Source organism: Rhinolophus sinicus, linkage group LG07 (genome assembly GCF_036562045.2).
Source record: "Rhinolophus sinicus isolate RSC01 linkage group LG07, ASM3656204v1, whole genome shotgun sequence".
Classification (NCBI taxonomy): Eukaryota; Metazoa; Chordata; class Mammalia; order Chiroptera; family Rhinolophidae; genus Rhinolophus; species Rhinolophus sinicus.
In genome coordinates, this window is record NC_133757.1 from 127,629,377 (window position 1) to 127,642,027 (window position 12,651).

Here is a 12,651-nt window from a genome sequence, read left to right on the forward strand (position 1 = left end):
ATCTTGAGCTTTACAGCTCTGCTTCAATGAGACGCTTACCAGCTAAATTTTTATAATGACTGAGAGACTAAAATGAAAGGTGCCACCAGACTGTTCGAAGGTTCTTGGGGGGATACTTGGGTAAAGAACAGAGACAGGCCAGGAGCAACACCTAAACAGAGGACCTGGAATATGAGGTCACAGGGTGAGGGCTAGGGTCTGCCAATGTCACCCATTTCCCAACTCTGCTTGAAGTGGGTACGAGAGAGAAAGGAAATTGAATGCCAGGCATACAGGCAGATGGCCCTGACAGCAGCTAGAATCCTGAAAGTTTTCTGGGCTCATACATCTGACCCACCTGGGACAATACAGAAATGAAAAACATGGAATGCACGTGGAGTTCAGATTTTATAAGTAAATCCACCAGCTCCCCGAGGTCGCAGTTACAGAAATCTGTGCCAAACAGTCGATTTTACATAAAATATAATGTTATTCTACGAATGTTCTCACTGGCTGAGAACTCCTTTAACCCTCCCCACATCCTATGAGGGACTCACTCGTTACTTTTACCTGCATTTCCAAGGGGGAAACTGACACACAGGCAGGTGAAACCATTCGCTGAAAGTAAGTGGTAAAGTGCTTCTGAGGCCAGACCGTCTGACCCCAAGTCCAAATTGAACTTTTACCCATTCAGCTCTAAAGTACCTAAACAGATACAGAAAGTTCTTTAAAGACTCAACAGTGGTTTTAAAAGTGGTGACCTAAGAACGATGTGAAGCCTGTGAAAATTCATTGCATCGCCGAGGCACCTGCCAGCTCCTTCCTGCAGCAGCCAATGGTGGCCCCTGGTCACCACGCCCAAGGGGGGGCAGGGTTTGCTCTGGGACAGCCCACCCCTCATCCCGTTCCCATCCTGTAGGCCGCTGTTCTGACCTGCTGGAGCTCCAAGCCCTCCCTGCCTGCCCTGAGGAGAGCAAGCCAGGCCCGGCCCATGGGATGCTGTGTCCACGTGTCTCCACGCTCCCCAAACTCCTGGCTCAGCGCCACACTGCACAGATCGAGCTCTGGGCCCTCGGCAGGTGACCCAGCCCCGAATGGCTAAAGACTCAGCTGGCCTCAAATATCCATTCACCTCTTTTCTTAGCTTTGTGGCAACACATTTGGTTTCCTTTTGTCAAAGGCAAGGAAATTCCAACATCAGGAGAAACACCTAATCATTACTAGAAACTGGCTGAGAATAAAACTCACAAATAAAACACATATTTAAGTTTACTCATTCACATATCACAACAAAGTACTCATTTATAAAATTCTAGGATTTCATGCGGGTACATTTTTGGGGTGCATCCCTGTATGTCATATTCACAAAATTGCAGAGTCCCAGAGCCAAAACCCCTGACACACAGGCCCCATGCAGGGACTCAGAGCCCATGGGACCTGCTCTCCACTTTGACAAAATGCCTGATAAGCCTCCTTTTCTCGGCCAAGCCAGGGCTTCCCGAGCTCTTTTGTACAGTCAGCTGTTTCTGAGTTCCTCTGTGTAAACCCTCCCATTTCCCCCACAAGCAGGCACCCGCCGCCACCCCCACGTGCCAGATGGTGGGTATGCATCTGAGACCCAGCACCTGCCTCGTTAGGCGGCCACTGCCTGTGTCGGCATGACCCGACACCACCCCCCACAAACGTACCAGGTGAGCTCTCAGCCACAGGACCCTCTGCACAGAGCTTCAGGAAGAGGTTTCAGAGATGAGTGGAGTCCCCAAGTCCCTGCAGCTTACACTACCTACTTCAGTGACGACACAGGGGTGACAGGAGGTGCCGCCACATCCCAGGGCGTCGGGCAGCTCTGCAGCAGAGCCCACTCTTGGCTGGATGGAGCCAGAGTCTGTGTACGTGGCTGGGCTTACGGGCCAAGGAGCTGCTTGTCCTTCTGCTTAAAATCCCATTTCTAAGCGTCATGATTCCAGGCTTGGCCATAGGTCCGTGTTCTCACCGCCACTTTAGAACGCGTAGCAGCAAATGGTGCGGCCGTTACCATTAGCCATCTCGTTTGCTACTCAAATTGCCTCTGACAGGTGACCTTTGATGAGGCAGCTGAGGGAGAACCCTGGGAGTTAATGCGATGGAAGAAGGAATGAAGACAGGTGGGGATGGAAAAGGCCGCAGGTGCTTCTCACCCTGCAGCTCTGCTGAGCAGCAGCTGCTTCCCATGGAAGCTGGATGGCGGCTCTCAGCAGGAGGGCCTGAGCTTCAGAAGCCAGGCCACACCATGACCTCCCTCTGGTCCCTTCCCCAGGGAGCAGTCCAAATGTCTGTGTGCCCCCTGAAGGCCAGCTGACACTCTGTGGGTCCTCACGGGCTTTATGCAGCGGACGAACGTGGCCACAGTGCAGACAGAGGAGCGGACTGTGATGTCGGGCAGGAAAGGCGGGTTCTGCCTGGTGGCCTGCGAACACAGTGGGTACGTGTGGCTCCCAGGAAGGTGGACGGCACAGCTGGGCACAGCCACCCTGGAGGCACAACAGGAGGAGACAGGGCCGGGCCCAGGGCTGCATGGGGGCCACACCTCAGATGCCAGGGGCAGGTGCAGGTCCCTTCCTGGCGCCTGACAGCGTAGGACTCACAAGGACGACACTGCAAACCATCCTCTGGAAAGGGCGTTCACCACCTCCCATTTTTAATCACCGTTGAGCTTCCAAACTGCAAAGATAAGAAGAGTTTCCTAGGATTTTGTAATGAGGTAACAACCTGTTTTGTCAATGAAGTGGTATGAGCAGAGTACAGGGTCATGAAAACATACAGTGTGTGTGTTTGGTTTTTGCACGCCTTCCAGCTAAACATACAGGCAGGGAATTGCTGCCAGAGGCCCGACACACCCTGGATAACCTCTGAGTTGCGACAGGACTCAGGCAGCTCTGCTAGGACAGTCCCTGCCACCCTTCCCTCTCAATTCAGTTTTGTTCCAAGTTGAAAAGCGTTCAGCTAACTAGAATGGTGTCTGAATCCCCAAGAAATAGTCTCATTCATGCCGGGGGTCGGGGCGTCCCTCCTTGATCCTACTGACACCCTCACACACCTACCCCTTCTCCAATCAAATTTGAATTCAAATGGAATTTTCCAGTCAATATACTTTCCTTATTTCATCTTCTTTGTTTAGTGCATCTTTTTATGGAAGACAAGCATCTTCTGTGGTTTACGTTTGAATTACAAATTCAATAAAAGGTGTTTTCACAGATGTAATATTTTAAATGTCTAAACTAAATTACCTCTGAGGAACAGGGAAGCACAAAGCAGTGAGCTGGGAGAAACAGGAAACCCGAAATGGTCTGTGCACCCAGAGTATTTGCCTAGAAGCGACCAGCACACCTGGGTGGGCCACACTCGTGATGGGAGCAGTGAGGGGGCGGCGAGGCTGGGCAGCTTACTCATGGGCTCTGCCCAGAGCTGGGAGGCCATCTTGACACTAAAGGAAAACATGAATTATTTCTCAACAAATACTGTTAGTTCCCTTCCTCAGAAGTCACATTCACCAAAGGACACTATTACAGCTAAAAAAAAAAAAAAAAGATCAATAAATTAACAATAGCCTAGTACTGAATTCACTTTTTGTTTCAAAAGTATTGTGGGGACAGAGTCCCAGAGAGCAGTTTCCAGCCTCTCAGCCTCACATGGAAAGGTGATGGCTCGGGTAGTAGATGGCCGTCAGCTGTGACTGGTTGGCTGTCAGCTGTTACCAGTGAGCCATTAGCCACTGATATAACTGCCGTGGCTGAGCTAGCAAGGGGCGGATTGTGGGCTGCGGATTGCAGAGAGGCGGATTGCAGTTAACACATGAGGTTGGTTGACAGAGAAGTGGACAGCAGGTTGAGGATCGTGTGGCTCCTGCTTCCTGTGTCTCCAACCCAGCCACCAGCGAGACTATAGTGTTATGACTCCCCTACCTATGGGTCCGTGGGCGTTCCTTTTTGGCCTCACCATATCCTGCGTTCTTATGTGGGGAGCGGGAGCAGAGACCCCACATGACACCCTGCATGACACGTATAAAAGTCAAATCGGTCTGCTTTGTCACATTCAGATACATGACAGAATGATGCCCGATGTCAATGTTCAATGTTCGCAGGAGTGTCAGAGGCCTGGAACCAGTTCTGTTCCTCGGCCACAGGAGCAAAGAACTAAAATCATAGCTGGTTACCCAGCCACAGCTACTCTTCCTCACCTGCTCCCGCAGCCAAAGCAAGCACGTGACCGTGACCTGGCCCTCACTGATGGCCTGCGACCAGGAGGGACCTGTGCCAGCTCCTCGCTGGGCCTTGTCACATGACCGGAGTGCTCCTCCCCCTGGATGTGAGTGTGCAGAGGACACGCCCGGACACAGTGGGGCAGCCCCACTCACCAGGGTCTCGGGTGATGCCATGGGGTCAAGTCCAACTGCCCGCCCTGGACTTCCGTGTGTGACACAGAAACGAGCTCCTCTGTCTGTCTGAGCCATTGCCTTCCTGGGCCTCTTTGCTGCAGTCTTCACCATAAGCTAACACAGACGGAGGCCTGAGACAAATTTATTGGAGGAGTTTGTGTCCCAGAGTAGGACATTTTATGTTACAAGAACTGGATATAACTCAGTCGATTAAATTGAGGGAGCCCTAGTCATTATTTGTTTAATACGCTGAATAGTACAAATAAGGCTCATGAGACAAACACAGAGAAATGAGAATGTCAATTTTATTAACATACAATGATAAATATAAATGCTAAGAGAATTAGACACTGCAGTCATGTACCTGTAAACAAGTTCCAGGAAAGGCAACACACAAACAGAATTTCTGCATTTTGCAAGCAAAATCACAACAGGGAAAACTGGTTACTTAGAATGGATTCTTAAAAGTTTCAGGCTGATGCATCTTTGTCCACAGGAGACATATCTGCCAGCAGACTGGATAACTCACGTCCTAACTTCATGGAACTGTCTGCACATTAATATACGAGAAGCACGCATGGCCCAGAATCTCCTAACTACTGACTTTACCTTAAAAGTGAAAGGTTGGGGAAAGATGTCGCAGTGTGTACACTGTTCGTGAACCTGGTGGCGTGGACTTACTAACATCAGAAAAGCAGGCTGCAGGCCAGGTGACAGCAGAGAGGGAGTAGGACATTCCATCACAACAGAAAGGCCAGTTGTTTAGAAAGACGCCAGAACCCTCACACCAGACCCCTCACCCACGAAACCAACACTGACAGAAAAAAAGGCAGAGCTAGGCAGTCCCATAAACTTAGGCAGAGATGTCACTATCCTTCTCTCAGCAACTGATGGAATGAATGGACAGATCACGAGTAAGGGTATAGAAGACATGACCCATATTAGCAGTTGATGAGATTGATTTAACATGTATGGAGGCGCACACTATAGATGCAGAGCACACATGCTTTGGGCTTCTACATGGAACGTCCACTAAGCTGCACAATAGGCTGAGCATTAAATTTCAAAGGATCAAAACCTTAGAGAGCATGTTTCCAAACTCCCAAAGGAATTAAATGAAAAATCAGTAACAAGAAGAGGTATATGCTCAAAGGGAAATGTGTAGCTCTGAATGAGAGAGAAATTCTTAACAACCAGTGAAAACAGTGACATCAGCCAAAATGGCAGAGAAGGTGGTTCCATGTGCCTGTCCCTCCACTGAACACACTGAAAAAGTGAACAGAAACGGCCAGAATCAACTGGAAGCACTGGGAACCAGACAAAGGTTTTAAAGCAACAAAGGAAATGCTGATCAAGAAAAGGCAATTATAAAATGACAGGAAAGCTCTGTGGCAGTTTCCCGTGACCTTGCCCCATTCCGTCCCCAGCTCAGTGACAGTCTTGAAGATAATAACCCATGCTCCCTGTTGGGGGCCCTGCCCCTGGCTCCAGCATGATCAGAGCAGACCTTATTCTCAAAGGACAGTCTTCATTTCTACCTGCCTTGGTGCTACCTGCGGGCTGACATGAGACACTCAGGATTCTCAAGGCAGAAAAGTGTCTTCAGAGAAGGCATTCCTGGAATGCACGTTGAGGCAAATGGACACTCACTGCCACCACTGCAGGGTCAAAAGCTTACACTTGAGGCAAACAGCAGACATGCGTGGGAGGAAAAGCTGGGAAGAGAATTTCTCTGGGAAACCAGGACACTGAAAAGCACTTGCATACATGAGGAACTTAGACAGCCACACACAAGGGTACGATTCCCAGGAAAAGACCTAAGAGGACCCACATTTGACCTCTAGCTAACTGTCATCCTCAGCACACGCAAGAACTGAAGGCTAAGGCAGAGCAGTAACGGCCTGGCTGGGTGCTGGGGGACTTGAGAGTGCCTCCAGGTACGGCCTCCAGGTACGGCCTCCAGGTACGGCCTCCAGGCACGGCCTCCAGGTACGGCCTCCAGGTACGGCCTCCAGGTACGGCCTCCAGGTACGGCCTCCAGGCACGGCCTCCAGGTACGGCCTCCAGGCACGGCCTCCAGGTACGGCCTCCAGGTGTGGCCTCCAGGTACGGCCTCCAGGTACGGCCTCCAGGCGTGGCCTCCAGGCACAGCCTCCAGGTACGGCCTCCAGGTACGGCCTCCAGGTACAGCCACCAGGTATGGCCTCCAGGTGGCCTCTGTGTACAGCCACCCTGCTGAGACTACAGCTCTTGTAATTCCTTTCCTTTTCTTTATTTTATTTTAATCCTTCTTTCCTTCTTTCTTTCTTTCCTTCCCTCCTTCCCTCCTTCCCTCCTTCCCTCCTTCCTTCCTTCCTTCCTTCCTTCCTTCCTTCCTTCCTTCCTTCCTTCCTTCTTTTTTTCCTTCCTTTCTGTGGATGTGGAAATCCAGGAATTCAAGGACATTTCTGTCAAGACACTAGCTGACCACAAGCTTAAGGAGTATAGACTTCAGAGACCACAGGTGACAAAAAAAAAATTTACAAAAAAAACTATTTTACAAAAATAGTTTAGAAAAGTCACTAAACAAACAACTACAACCCACAGCAAACAATGAAAACAAACCATGAGAAGGGTGAAGAACATGAATTCCAGATTTACCACATTATAATATTCAAATGTCTAGTTTTCAGCAAAAAACTTGTGAAGCATGCAAAGAAACGAGGAACCATAGCCCATCCATAAGAGAAATTCACAGAAGCTATCACTGAGGAAGCACAGAATTAGAATTACTAGATAATACTTTAAACTAACTATCGTAAATATGCACAAACAGCTGAAAGAAACTGTGGCAAAGAGATAAATGAAACTGAAAAATGAAGCAACAAAAAAGAAAATATCAATAAAGAGAGATGATAAAAATGAACCAAACAGAATTCTGGAGCTTAAAAATACAATAACTGAAATGACAAATTTACCATTATATTAATAGCAGATTGAATAGGCGGGGGGGGGGGAACTTGAAGGTAAGGCAACTGAAGTTATACAGTTTGAATAATAGAAAGAAAGAAAAAAAAGAATAGAGAAAAGCACAGAGCCTAAGAGCATTGTGGGACATCAAGCTTACAACATCAAGCACGTGAATATCCAGAGCAGCACTGTTCACAATAGTTGGAAGGTGGAGACAACCCCAACGTCCGTTAGCTGGTGAATGGATACGTACAATGTGGTGACACATGCAATGGAGCGTTATTCAGCCTTAAAAGGGACAAAACACTAATGTGTGCTAAGATGTGCATGAAACTCAAACTAGTGTGCCGACTGAAAGAAGCCAGACACCAAAACGACACACATGTCGCAGGTTTTCTGCACGTGAAAGGCCCACAACACGTACATCTAGAGGCAGAAAGCAGGGTGGTGGTAGCCAGGCCTTGGGGCGGAGTGTGACTGCGCTGTAGGGCCAGGAGCTCCTAGTGGAGAGAACACGGTTTTAACTGCATAGATGTGTTCACACACATGGGTAACGTGCTCAATGCCACTGACTACACTTCAAAATGGCTCATTTTATGGTCCCGACATTTTACCTCAGTAAAAAAGTTTAAAAATAATGAAATACATTTTTATCTAACAAAGTTATAGAACTAGAAAACCAACCATAAGCAGAGTAAATTAAAGCCACAAATAGTTTCTTGAAATGATTAATAACACCAACAATCTCCTATGAGGACTGATAAAGAAATAAAAACATTAGCAAACGGCCCACACAGGGATGAGGGACTTATTACGGAGACCACAGACAGGAGGAATGTACGGGAGCATAAGGAAGAACTTTTTGCCAATAAATTTAATGATTTTGTGGAGTAAAGAAGTCACTTGACGCACACAATTTTAAAAACCTGACAAAAGAAGAAACAGACACTTTGAATAGCTCTGTACCTTTGTAAGAAAATGGAATCCATTACCAAAACCTGCCCAGGAAGAGAACACTGGCCTACATGCTTTCATTGCTGAAATCTATGGATCATTTAAGCAATAATGTCTGATGCAACCCTTTTCAGGAAGCAGACGTGAAGATAACATAGCCCAACTCGATTTATGTAGATGGCACAACCCTAATACAAACACAGCAGCTGTTACAGGACCAAGTACTGACCAACTTACTGCTGTGTAAAGTACGGGGCAGCAGCGCCCCGCCTGAGGACATGTGCAGATGTTGAGGACGAACGTGACAGACCCCCCCTGTGATCTGAAGCATCTCCCACCACACATCGCAGGACTCAGCAGTGCCTGGAAGGGGACACACCGAGGAGAAAGGCAAGCTTGTCTGTCGGCCACACTGACCCACCGCTGTTACCGAGAAGGAAGAATTGCAGGGGCAGAGCGCAGGCAGGGAATGCCATGATTTCCATACAGATTGTAACTTAACTTAATCATAGGATCCCAGGACCATCTGTGTCGCAACCCTGAGCAGGCAACCCTGAGCAGGCGCCCCTGGCCTGGGCAAGGCTCCACAGCCAGGTGTGGCCGCAGGCGCGAGGCTGGGGGCGCCACGAGGTGTCACCAGCAGGGTTGTGACTGGGAAAGAACTACACTCGCTCAGCACAGGAGCGGTAGCGTCTCCTGCTGACCTCTCCTTGACGAAGGCTTTTAAGAGCCACGAACAGAATTCCGTGAAGACACACCTACTGCCAGTAATTCTCCCCTTGTGCAGCTGTAAACAGTGATGTTTTCTTAATGATATCTTATTAATTTTTATTACACGGCTGAGTACATTTGATGAGTAAAGAGAGAATGGAATTATTGTGTATGCCTCTTACGGAGAGGGCTACTTCTTTTTCTTTGAATCAGCGCTTAGTTTAATCCCTTAGTTATTAAACAACTCTTTTCAGGGTACACCCTCCTGGTGTCTATTACTTTTACTTATGAAGACGTTTGTACAAATCTTTCCAGTGTGTCTCCACTTTCTTCATCCTCCACATGCTGTCACAGAGGATGCAGGTGAGCTGCACACGTAAGAAACTATCTCACTCCCTCGCAGTTTGTCCTCCTGTGTGGCCAGAGCAAGGCCTCTCTGCGGGGTGTCCTTAGCATGTTGCTCCTGGATGGGAAAAGGAATAACTGTCTCTCTGTGCCGACCAGACAGCGGGTCTTACAGTCACCGGCCAGGGTGAAAAGGCGGTCAGAGAGCGGCCATTCCAGCAAGTCTGTTAAAACTCCAGGCTCTATGAAAACACAGCCCAGCATATCGCCCAGACGGGGATGCCAGCTGCCAGCTCCTTCGCAGCCAGCAGACGAAGCCATGTCTGCTCTAGTGTTAATCGCTTAAATAATATTATTTTTCCTGCCTACTGTTGCCACATGCAGAAATCACCCAATATGCCAGCCGGCTCTTGCCACTCTGCTTCTTGCCACATAACTTCTGTGTTAAGCACGTCAAATGGAGCACCATGAAGCTGCTGGTTTACAGGCTCACTTACAATGTTTTCACTCTTACATCCGATGCCCGTGTCCCTGCCCTTTCCTGGCACACAGCGGCCTGTCTGCTTTCCCACACTTACGCACTCACGCGTGATGTCTACACGACTGTGAACACCTGCAAATACACGTGCACCAGGCACAACACCAGTCCCGTCTATTGTCATCTCTACATTTTTTCTAGTTTTACCTGTTTCAGTTCAAGCCAGACATTTCACTTAGATATTCTGGTCAAAAGCCAGGCAACTGTAGTCTCTGGGTTATTCTTTTCCTCTGTGTCATCCCTCCCCTCGACTACATGCTTATTGGACCTCTTTGGGGTTGGGGGGTCCTCACCCCTCCAACAAGCAGTTCTCAGAACACCAGCTGGGTGGCCAAGAAGTCAACTCACTTCTGACACTACCCACCCACAGACAGCACCAGACCCCACGGGTTAAGGGTCCGGTCTGACCAGACCGCTCCTCACCCCCAAACACACACTTTGGACTCCAGCCACCAGCCCAGGCTCTTACCTGTGCTTCTGACCACCTGGGTACACATGGGAGGTTCCAACGACCCCTCCCACTCAGATGCTAATCCCAAGTCCAGAGTGTCACCTGCACTCTTGTCCCACTGACTGTCAATCAGGGTCCCCACGTCCCCCTCCTTGGGCTCCCTTCACTTCCTAGAGCAGCTCATGGAACTCAGAGAAAACATCACCTACGGTCACCGGCTTATTGTGAAAGGATGTAACTCAGGACAGCCAGATGGAAGAGACCGGTACATTGGACCAGGTGTGTGGGAAGGGGCACGTGGCCTCAGTGCCCTCTCCAGACACCACTCTCCCATCTCCACACGGTCACCAACCTGGAACCCCCCGGAACCCGTCCTTTTGGGTTTCTCTGGCGGCTTCATCACACAGGCAGCCCTGATGAACTTAGATGGTGACTCATTCAGCCTCCAGCCCCCCCCCCCCGCCGCCGGAGCTCAGGGTTGGGAGGGAAAATCCCAACCCTTTAATCACGTGGTGGGTTCCCCTGGCATCCAGCCCCCATCCTTACCTGTGTCCAAAAGTCACCTCATTCACAGGACCAAAGGCAGTTTTACCACTCTCTCTTTGGGGAAACTGCCAGAAATGGGACAAAGACCAAGTATATATTCTTATTACAAATCATAGTATCAGAGCACCCTTCCAAAAACATCACTGCATCACGCTGTCTTCTGCAATTTTTCTAGATGCTTTTTCATTGTCACTTTAATTCTGCGCCTCAGGACTGCCCTTTCCCCTTTGCATCCCAGCCCCAAGAAAGCCCACAGGAATTTTGTCCAGGGGGGCTAGTTCAGGGTCATTAAACCAGGGCCCGGGTCTCCAGTCCCTTCTGTAGACTGCTTTTGTACAGCCCATGAGCCAGAAAAGATATTCACATTTTTAAATGACTGGAAAGAATAACAGAAAAATAACAGTTCATGACATGTGAAAATTATATGAAATTCTAATTTCAATGTCCCCAAATGCAGGCCCACCCACGTGTTTGTCAGACAGACATCAGCAGAGTTGAGATGCTGTGACAGGGACCCGATGGTCTTCAAAGCCTGGAACGTTAGTGACCACTTACAGGAAAAGGTTCCCTGCCAATCAGACCCCCGAGTGTTACAAAGATATAAGTGTTGTTCACAGAGGCTAAAGAACCCTCCCAAGGTCACGGGGACTGATTGGTGAGCAGAAGTAGCCTGTGGTCCTTCATTGACTAACCGGCCCCTCCCACTCTGTCACAGGCCACCGCCACCGTCTCCCTGGCAAGTACGCAGTTAACCCCAAAGCTGCAAAGCTCGCAGATGCAGCCTCTCCTGAGCTCGCCTACGTTTCCAACGCGAGTCAGTCACAAGGACACTCGCAGGAGATGACATTTAGATGAGCACAGAAACAAGGATGGTCACACAGCAAACAGCGCTGGTGACAACTCTTACCACGAGCAAAGGTACATTCCTCAGGGGAGAGGTAAGAGTCCCGTGAGCCTGAGGGTCCCCACTGCCTTCAGCGATAAATAACCCTCGTGGCAAAGGGAGCCTGGGGAGCCTGTCCTGAACCCCTTCCCTGCAATCTGGCTCCACACCCCAGAACTATCCTCCTGCATCAGACACTCAGAGAACACATTTTCCTGTCACTTAAAATCATCTTTAACTTTGATAATTTATTGAAGGGAGATATATTTAAGTTAAATTTAATGATTGGATACTACATACTATTTTAATTTCAGTAAAGTGAGAACAAGAATGTTAAGGTAAAAGTTCATAGTGATTTTAGTAAGCAGAAGCTGTTCATTCATTCACTCATTCATTCATTCATTCGTAGATTTACTTATTTCCTATTTCCTAGTAGACAGACACTAGGGCAGGCACAGGAGCTTTAACAAATGGCGAGAATGATACAATGACTTTTCTGGTAACTCTCAGCCAAGGAAACACCGACCACAGACCTGTAGCTGGTCCCACATGGGGGCCTAGCCACGCCCACGCAGCTGTGGGGGAAGAGCCCCCCCCCCCATGTGGAGTCTTCATCCCGTTACGGCGTGGCCACCTGCTCCTGCAGGCACCCGACGCTCTGAAAACACCACAACTGCCTGCAAGAGCTGCATTACTGCCCCAGTTTTAAGGATAAGGTGTTAGGGACGCCAGAGGCAGCTCAACCAGCCTGGCCTCATCCAGAACCCAGATCTTCCTGGCTGGATCTCCCGAGGACAGAGTCCAGACTTCAGGCAGGAGGCATCAGTAAGTTACTCAAGGAGCTGAAGCTGGAGGATGAGAAAATAAAAGCAAAATTGAGG

The 12,651-nt window shown here is 49.0% G+C and overlaps 1 long non-coding RNA gene across 1 annotated transcript in view; it reads right to left on the minus strand.

Moving 5' to 3' along the window:
- Window positions 1–575: 575 nt before the first annotated feature.
- The window catches only part of LOC141572771 (uncharacterized), a 146,242-nt gene continuing 134,166 nt past the window's right edge, over window positions 576–12,651 (minus strand). Inside the window, exon 5 of the long non-coding RNA XR_012498270.1 lies at window positions 576–2,679. This is a non-coding gene — a long non-coding RNA (uncharacterized LOC141572771). The remainder of the gene's footprint in view (window positions 2,680–12,651) is intronic.